The 9,338-nt window shown below is 43.9% G+C and overlaps 1 pseudogene; it reads left to right on the top strand.

Moving 5' to 3' along the window:
- The first annotated feature begins 465 nt into the window (after positions 1–465).
- On the top strand, positions 466–583 carry LOC124623278 (annotated as a pseudogene).
- The last annotated feature ends 8,755 nt before the right edge of the window (positions 584–9,338 follow it).

The raw sequence follows: 9,338 nt of genomic DNA, 5'->3' as shown, positions 1-9,338 counted from the left end.
ATGATCCCATAACGAAACACATAATGTTTGGCTAAGCGGACTGATCCAATATACGATAATCACGTAGGACACTTACGTCATATATAGCATCTCCTATGTTCGACACCACATATCTCGTTTTATGCAAGAATTTTTCGGTAAATAATGTAAGAGCGGCGCTGGTGCAACTTGCAGAGACGGTATACCAGATCCTACCGAAAGGTTTGATGTTTCATATTTGACTGTGGTAAGTACAAATTATGGTTTAGTTTACCACTGCAGAATGACTGACAATAGCGCACTCATTGTTGATGGAATATTATAGATTAAACTATTTGTGAACTGCTCATATAACTTTCATCTAGCACGTTGTAGCCAGATTGCATTCGTTATTCAATTACATGGGTCATACCTTTGTCTAGGGGAGAGCACAGGTTTTCGAACTCAGGGAATATTCGGATTTACCTACACTGACAATCAAATTTTGCCAACGGCCTTGCCGCAGTGGTAACACCGGTTCCCGTCAGATCACCGAAGTTAAGCGCTGTCGGGCTGGGCTAGCACTTGGATGGGTGACCATCCGATCTGCCGAGCGCTGGTGTCAAGCGGGGTGCACTCAGCCCTTGTGAGGCAAACTGAGGAGCTATTTGATTGAGAAGTAGCGGCTCCGGTCTCGGAAACACATACGGCCAGGAGAGCTGTGTGCTGACCACATACATTGCATACATTGACACCTATGGGTTGAAGATGACATGGCGGTCGTTCGGCCACATTGGGCCTTCGTGTCCTGTTCGGAAGGAGTTTAGTTTAGTTTAGTTTTAATAATCAAATTTTAAACGTAACAGTCACCTTAAAAATATCAAAATTGGTGCTGTGTCATAATATGCATTGTTTTTAGAAGATTTCATGTAGCTATTTTTCTGCTTAGCATAGGTTTCTGTTTCTTATACTGTATTGAGGTGAGAATCGTTTTGTGCTCGGTTTACAATTTTCAAATCGGATTGGATGCTATTCATAGTGTACCCAGTGGAGATGATGTGTTCGCCATATACCGTCGATAAGTTGTACTGTTGATAAGTGTGTATCACATGAAAAAGATTCTACTCGTTTGGCCAATATATTCTTTGCCAGAGATTCTGCACTTTGGTTTGCGCTCTTCACAACTACATTAGTATGATAGTTATTATAAATCGCAGCTTGCTTTACAATCAGTGGTTCCTTGCTGCCTTTGCTTTCTAGCTGTAGCCTATGTCGTTGCCCGTATGATTCCACATTCGTTTCTGCACCGCTTACATGTTTTTCTTGCTATGTACCATTTCCACAACGCCACTTGGTGGGATTGAACCTTGCAGTGGTCTCTCTCTCTCTCTCTCTCTATCTCTCTCACTCTCTCTCTCTCTCTCTCTCTTTCTCTCTCTCCCTCTCTAGTGCTTAATTAGTAAAAGAAGAGGTTACGGTACCAAGAAATTCCAGGGGAAGTTTCTGAAATTTATTTAGTGCAGGCCAGTGATCGGGCTGTTGGCCTGATTGTGTGTAGATTAGAGCATTTCTTCACCATAGCACTAGGAGGGGGTGGGTGGTGATCCCAGCGATCTGATATGATTTTATCTCTGGAAAAGATCCCCAGCACTCAGTTGATAGCAGTTAGAGAGGACCTGGAGCCGCCCTGGAAGGACTGGAATGAGGAAAAATACCCATTCCTATCTGAGGCATTACCTGGGAGCTTCAGGGTCTGCCTGCAAGACCACCATGCTCCCCACATACTTGGATATATATATTACAGCATTGTCTTTGAAATGAATGGAGCAATTTCAATAAAACATGTTACACATGTGATAGAGTACCAGGACACAGTTATCATCCATGGGAGTAAGACACCCTAGTTCCACTATCTGGAGGATTGGGGTGTATAAATAACGACATGTAAGCATAATTCTGGAAGACTTTGAACACTTTCATATTACTAAGAAAGTGTACTGTTAGAAGATAACACCACTAATAGCAACCTTAACAACACAACATGCATGTTTGTGTGTGTGTGTGTGTGTGTGTGTGTGTGTGTGTGTGTGTGTGTATGAAGGGCTAGAAATGTACAAAATTATGTTTTTGGGGTTGATGATCTGATTGGTGAGAAGCCTTGTGGTACCAAACGAAATAAGACTGGCTGTTACAGTAGTGTTGTAGTACCATTACTTTTGGAGGGCCCGTAATGGTACTACAACATATAAAATTTCAGATAAGCTTATTAAAACTTGTACGAGATGAAATATCTAACTGTGTGACAATCCATGTCCAGAGCAATTCATGAGAACTTATTCCTTTCACTTGATACAGAACAAGAAAGTAGTTATTCTCACAGAGTACAATGAACTATAATCTTTCACGTAGAGTTTTGTTTAATACATCGGTCGGACTGTTGGCTCGGTAAAGAGACGATGCTGTCGTCTTTGGCGTCGATTGCTTACTGGGTTGAGCGGTGCCGTGTGGATTCTCTTTTGGGCGTGTCTATACCACTGTCTCTCATTCGTCATTGCTTCTGGCAGCGACTACGTTTACTTGCGGTTCCGTCGCGAGACGCCAACAACGAAAGTGGTGGAAATAGTGTTTGTACTGTGATCGCTACAGACAGAAATCGATGATAATTTTTGTGATCGTAGCCTGTAAATAAAGAAACAAGTTCTTCACTCCCTGGATCAGTGCTTTTATTAACGACTGTGCCTCAGCTAGTAAAACAAACACATGAAATGGAAAGAGACAACGACAAGGTTAATGTGTGGTGCAACTTATATGTAAATGCACCACCGGTCCGCTCATTTTCAGCAAGCCAAAGGTGATGTTTACTTGGACGTCTTACTCGAGTTTGCTGTGCCTCAGTTAGAACACCTGCAACATGACGTCAAACTCCAATAGGATGGGCTGCATTGATTCCTAGATGTCCGTCAATATCTGGTTGAAAAGTTTCCGAACAGATGGGCTGTGCGAGATGGTTTGATTCCGTAGCCACCACGATCACCTGACCACACACTAGATTTCATCCTATGCGATTTTTAAAGGATCGGGTTTACCAGATGTAAGACAGGGACCTACAGGACCTGAAGACAGTTATTCACAATGCATGTTGCTGTGCAGTTTCTGAAAATACGTGGAGAGAAATTGAATACGCATTGGACGTTGACGTGCCAGTAATTTTTGTGTGTGTGTGTGTGTGTGTGTGTGTGTGTGTGTGTGGGGTGCGTGTGTGTATGAAATGAAGAGTACGATGCAGATTTAAAATCCAATCTTTAGTATGGAGGCTACGTCACCGCTCATCTGCTTGCGGCACGTGGCCCTTAAACCAGAAAAGGCAGGGAAGGTTTTAGCCGAATGGCAAAACTTTGCACCAGTCAGCTACAATGGGCTGATTAGTCGTAACACAGAAGAGCAGGCTCGCCTAATGTGCAGTCAGTGTTTCAAAAGAAAATGCTCGACGCAAAATGAGGAAACTGTTCGATAGGTAAACAAAGAAGAGAGTGATTCTTTTTTTACCCCCCGTGGTGGCGGAAAGGTTTCCGAGGTTAGCCTAAGAGGCCACAGTAGCAGTGTTACGACAATCTTTTCTTTTTTTCACTCTCGGGCACGCCTTTCAAAGCAAAGCTTCGGTAAGGGAGAATTAAGGAGCAGGAGGAGCGAGAGGTCGGCCGAGTTATGAGATCGTCGCTGGCGTGAGGCTGCGTTGACTGCGGAAAGAGGAATGAAAAAATAAAGGGAAACGCACGAGGAGGAAAGAAAGGGAAAATTGAAGTACTTAATGACGCGTAAAATTGTGGGAAATCTCTTTTCCATTTGTCGGCGCGCGTTTCTCTGGAATTAAAACCACCGCGGCCGCAGCCGTTGTGAGGCGCATTCTTCGCTTCCGCTCTCTAGCCCCGCCCCCTCCTCCTTTCTCGGTCAGGTTTCGCACGCAATGCGTGGCGCAGCTTAACAACAGCGGTGTATACCGTGTAACTGAGGGACTCTTTCTGAATCACCCGTTCACCGGTACTTACCTGGCGCTGAACAATCATGTCTCATGCGCAACGACGAGAAAAAAGGTCAGGTATGTTGCAGAAAAAGCCGTTTAGAGTATTTTTAGAAAGTACTTGGACTGTAAAATATCCTAGTAACAACACTTCTTGCTCGGATTTCTTCAACGGAATAAAATTGAAGTCTCTTTATAGTTTATACACGTCAGTTAATCACATAACATGTAAACTGCTAAGCTGCGTAAATTTTCAGTTTCATTGGGATATGATTTCGTTTGGTGTAGGAGCCAATATTAATCTCTAAATAGGACATTGGACGAGATTCATTGTACGTTCACTCACTAAAAAGGGAGCGCGTACCCGTGGGTGTAGAGCATATCAGGAAAACTATACGGTCCAGTCACATTAACGTGAGCCCCGCATAACCATTCACAGACGACAGGTTGGAGCACTGTTCAGCGGAGGGTGTATAAAGCGTGTCAAGGTGAACAATACAGTCGTTGTCGTAACGCGGAGCTCTATCGTCGAGAAGGGCATAATCATTGTCTTTCGGAGCAAGAGTGGAAACATTTCCGAAACGGTTAAGTTTGTAAACTGTTCGCGTGCCACCATTTCTCTAGTATACCATGCACAGTAAAATGGCACTACCGAAAACCAGCGCTGAGGCAACCACGGTGCACCGCGGGCCATAGATGACAGATACGAAGAAGGCATTGGTGACCGTGCAGCTCTCGAGAATAAAATTACAGTTAAATCAATGTCGTTAGCTGCTGACGGACGTTGATATACATCAAACGGGGACAGTTGAAAATGTGTGCCCCGAACGGGACTCGAACCCGGCATCTCCTGCCTACATGGCTCAGATGGATAGAGCGTCTGCCATGTAAGCAGGAGATCCCCGGTTTCAACTGTTCCCGTTGATAAATATCAACGCTCGTCAGCAGCTAACGATATTGATTTAATTGTAATTTCATAGATGACAGAGGGGAACGACGGCAGTGGAGATGCGTACGGGCGAACTGTTGCGCAGTTGATCGCTCAGTAGAACGTCTCTCCTCAATGAGTATACAAAGTGGTTCATTGATAGTGACCGGGCCAAATATCGCAAGAAATACGCATCAAACGAAAAAACTACAAAGAACGAAACTCGTCTAGCTTGAAGGGGAAACCAGATGACGCTATGGTTGGCCCGCTAGATGGCGCTGCCGTAGGTCAAACGGATATCAACTGCGTTTTTTTAAATAGGAACCCCCATTTTTCATTACATATTCGTGTAGTACGTAAAGAAATATGAATGTTTGAGTTGGACCACTTTTTTCTCTTTGTGATAGATGGCGCTGTAATAGTCACAAACGTGTAAGTATGTGGTATCACGTAACATCCCGCCAGTGCGGACGGTATTTGCTTCGTGATACATTACCCGTGTTAAAATGGACCGTTTACCAATTGAGGAAAAGGCCGATATCGTGTTGATGTATGGCTGTTGTCATCAAAATTCCCAACGGGCGTGTGCTACGTATGCTGCTCGGTATCCTGGACGACATCATACAAGTGTCCGGACCGTTCGCCGGATAGTTACGTTATTTAAGGAAACAGGAAGCGTTCAGCCACATGTGAAACGTCAACCACGACCCTCAACAAATGACGATGCCCAAGTAGGTGTTTTAGCTGATGTCGCGGCTAATCCGCAAATCAGTAGCAGACAAATTGCGCTAGAATCTGGAATCTCAAAACCGTCGGTGTTGAGAATTCTACATCAACATCGATTGCACCCGTACCATATTTCTATGCACCAGGAATTGCGTAGCGACGACTTTCAGCGTCGTGTACAGTTGCGCCACTGGGCACAAGAGAAATTACGGGACGATGACAGATTTTTTGCACTTGTTCTATTTAGCGACGAAGCGTCATTCACCAACAGCGGTAACGTAAACCGGCATAATATGTACTATTGGGCAACGGAAAATCCACGATGGCTGCGACAAGTGGAACATCAGCGATCTTGGCGGATCAATATATGGTGCTGCGTTATGGGAGGAAGGACGAAGCGTCATTCACCAACAGCGGTAACGTAAACCGGCATAATATGTACTATTGGGCAACGGAAAATCCACGATGGCTGCGACAAGTGGAACATCAGCGATCTTGGCGGATTAATATATGGTGCGGCGTTATGGGAGGAAGGATAATTGGCCCCCATTTTATCGATGGCAATCTAAATGGCACAATGTATGCTGATTTCGTACGTAATGTTCTACCGATGTTACTACAAGATGTTTCACTGCATGACAGAATGGTGATGTACTTCCAACATGATGGATGTCCGGCACATAGCTCGGGTGCGGTTGAAGCGTTATTGAATGGCGTATTTCGTGAGAGGTGGATTGGTCTTCGAAGCACCATACCATGACCCGCACGTTCACCGGATCTGACGTCCACGGATTTCTTTCTGTGGGGAAAGTTGAAGGATATTTGCTATCGTAATCCACCGACAACGCCTGAAAACATGCGTCATCGTATTGTCAATGGATGTGCGAACATTACGGAAGGCGAACTACTCGCTGTTGAGAGGAATTTCGTTACACATATTGCCAATTGCACTGAGGTTGACGGACATCATTTTGAGCATTTATTGCATTACTGTGGTATTTACAGGTAATCACGCTGTAACAGCATGTGTTCTCAGAAATGATAAGTTCACAAAGGCACATATATCACATTGGAACAACCGAAACAAAATGTTCAAACATACCTACGTTCTGTATTTTAATTTAAATAACCTACCTGTTACCTACTGTCCGTCTAAAATTGGCGGCCATATGTTTGTGACTATTACAGCGCCCTCTATCACAAAGCGAAAAAAGTGGTTTAACTAAAACATTCATATTTCTTCATGTACTAGATGAATATGTAATAAAAAATGGGGTTCCTATTTAAAAAAAACGCAGTTGATATTCTTTTGACCTATGGCAGCGCCTTCTAGCGGGCCAACCATAGCGCCATCTGGTTTTCCCCTTCAAGCTAGACAAGCTTTGTAGTTTTTTTATTTCGTAATATATTTGTCCCGGTAACGATCGATGGACCACCCTGTATAGTGGACGGTGCAGTGTATGGGCCTCCACAGCAGAACCTGGTTCACTCAGCTATGCTGACTTCTGTTCACATCTACATCTATATGGTCACTCTCCAATTCACACTTTCATACTATTTCTCTACCATTCCACTCTCGAACGGCGCGTGGGAAAAAGGAATACCTAAATCTTTCCGTTCGAACTCTAATTTCTCTTATTTTATTATGATAATCATTGATCCCTACGTACGTGGGTGTCAACAAAATATTTTCAGATTCAGAAGAGAAAGTTGCCGATTGAAATTTCATAAATTGATCTCGCAGCAAAGAAAACCGCTTTTGTTTCAGTGATTGCCACCCCAACTCGCATAACATATCATTGACACTCTCACCCCTATTCCGCGATAACACGAAACGAGCTGCCTTTCTTTGCACTTTTTCGATGTCCTCCGTCAATCCTACCTGGTAAGGATCCCATACCGTGCAGCAATATGCCAGCAGAGGACGGACAAGTGTAATGTAGGCTGTCTCTTTAGTGGGTCTGTCGCATCTTCTAAGTGTTCTGCCAACAAAGCGCAGTCTTTGTTTCGCCGTCCCCACAATATTACCTATGTGGTCTTCCCAATTTAAGTTGCTCGTAATTGTGATTCCTAGGTATTTAGGCGAATTGAGAGCCCTTAGATTTGTGCGATTTTTAGTGCCCATGTGGATGACCTCGCACTTTTCTTTGTTTAGTGCCAGTCGCCACTTTTCGCACCACACAGAAATTCTCTCTAGATAATTTTGTAATTGGAATTGGTGGTCTAATGATTTTACTAGACCGTAAATTACAGTGTCATCTGCAAACAATCTAAGGGGGTTGCTCAAATTATCACCTGGATCATTTATGTAAATCAGGAACAGCAGAGGTCCTATAACACTACCTTGCGGAATGCCAGATATCAGTTCTGTTCTACTCGATGATTTACCGTCTATCACTACGAAGTGTGACCTCTCTGAGACGAAATCATGAATCCAGTCACACAACTGAGAAGATACTCCATATGCACGCAATTTGATTAATAGTCGCTGGTGAGGAAAGGTATCAAAAGCCTTCTGGAAATCTAGGAATTCGGAATCTGTCTGATATCCCTTGTGGACAGCACTCATTACTACATGGGAACAAAGAGCTAGCTGTGTTTCACAAAACGATATTTTCTGAATCCGTGTTGGTTATGTATCAATAAGTCATTTTCTTCAAGGTGATTCATAATGTTCGAGTACAGTATATGCTCCAAAATCCTACTGCAAATTGAGGTCAGTGATATGGGTCTGTAATTCTATAGGTTACGCCTATTTCCTCTCTTGAGTATTGGCGTGGCCTGTGCTACTTTCCAGTCTTTAGGAACAGTCCTTTCGTCAAGTGAGCGGTTGTATATGATTGCTAAGAAAGGCGCTATTGTGTCTGCGTACTCAGAGAGGAACTTGATTGGTATACCATCTGGACCGGACGACTTGCCTTTCTTAAGTGAATTGAGTTGTTTCGCAACACCTAAGATATCTACTTTTATGTCACTCACGTTAACAGGTGTTCTGGTTTCGAACTCTGGAATATTTACTTTGTCTTCTTTCGTGAAGGAGTTACGGAAAACTGTATTTACCAAGTCCGCTTTAGTGGCCCCATCAACGGTAACATTTCCATCGCTATTGCGCAGTGACAGTATTAACTGTTTCTTGCCACTGGTGTACTTTACATACGACCAGAATCTCTTTGGGTTTTCTACCGTATTTTGAGACAGTGTTTCATCGTGGAAACTATTAAAGGCATCTCGCATTGACGTCCGCAATAAATTTCGAGCTTCCGTGAAACTTAGCCAGTCTTGGGAACTTCGCGTTCTTCTGAATTTGGCACCCTTTTTTCCTTACTTTTGCAGCAGTGTTCTGACCGTCGACGAAGGCTGGAATTTGCAGGTTACTACCGCAACTGAGCGGCCACTGAGAGGTGATAGGTGGCCTTCTCAGATTATTTGTATGCTCCATCGGATATATAGCCGTTGGCGTATGCGGCGTGAAACGCCTGAGCACAAAGACACTGCGGCAATCGTCGGATGGACCTAGGCCTGAGAAGGGAGCGTTATGCTCTGGAAAATGGTTTCGTGGCATTCCCTGGGTGAGCTCGCCATTGTAGAAGACACGATGGATGAACACAGGGTATGCATCTACCGTTGGGGACCACGTCCACCTCTACATACAATTCGTTTTTCTTCGGAATGATGACATCTACCAGGTGGACAGGGCAATTTGTCACC

The sequence above is a fragment of the Schistocerca americana genome, chromosome 7 (assembly GCF_021461395.2).
Source record: "Schistocerca americana isolate TAMUIC-IGC-003095 chromosome 7, iqSchAmer2.1, whole genome shotgun sequence".
In the NCBI taxonomy this organism is placed as follows: domain Eukaryota; kingdom Metazoa; phylum Arthropoda; class Insecta; order Orthoptera; family Acrididae; genus Schistocerca; species Schistocerca americana.
This window is presented reverse-complemented; position numbering and strand designations above follow the sequence as displayed.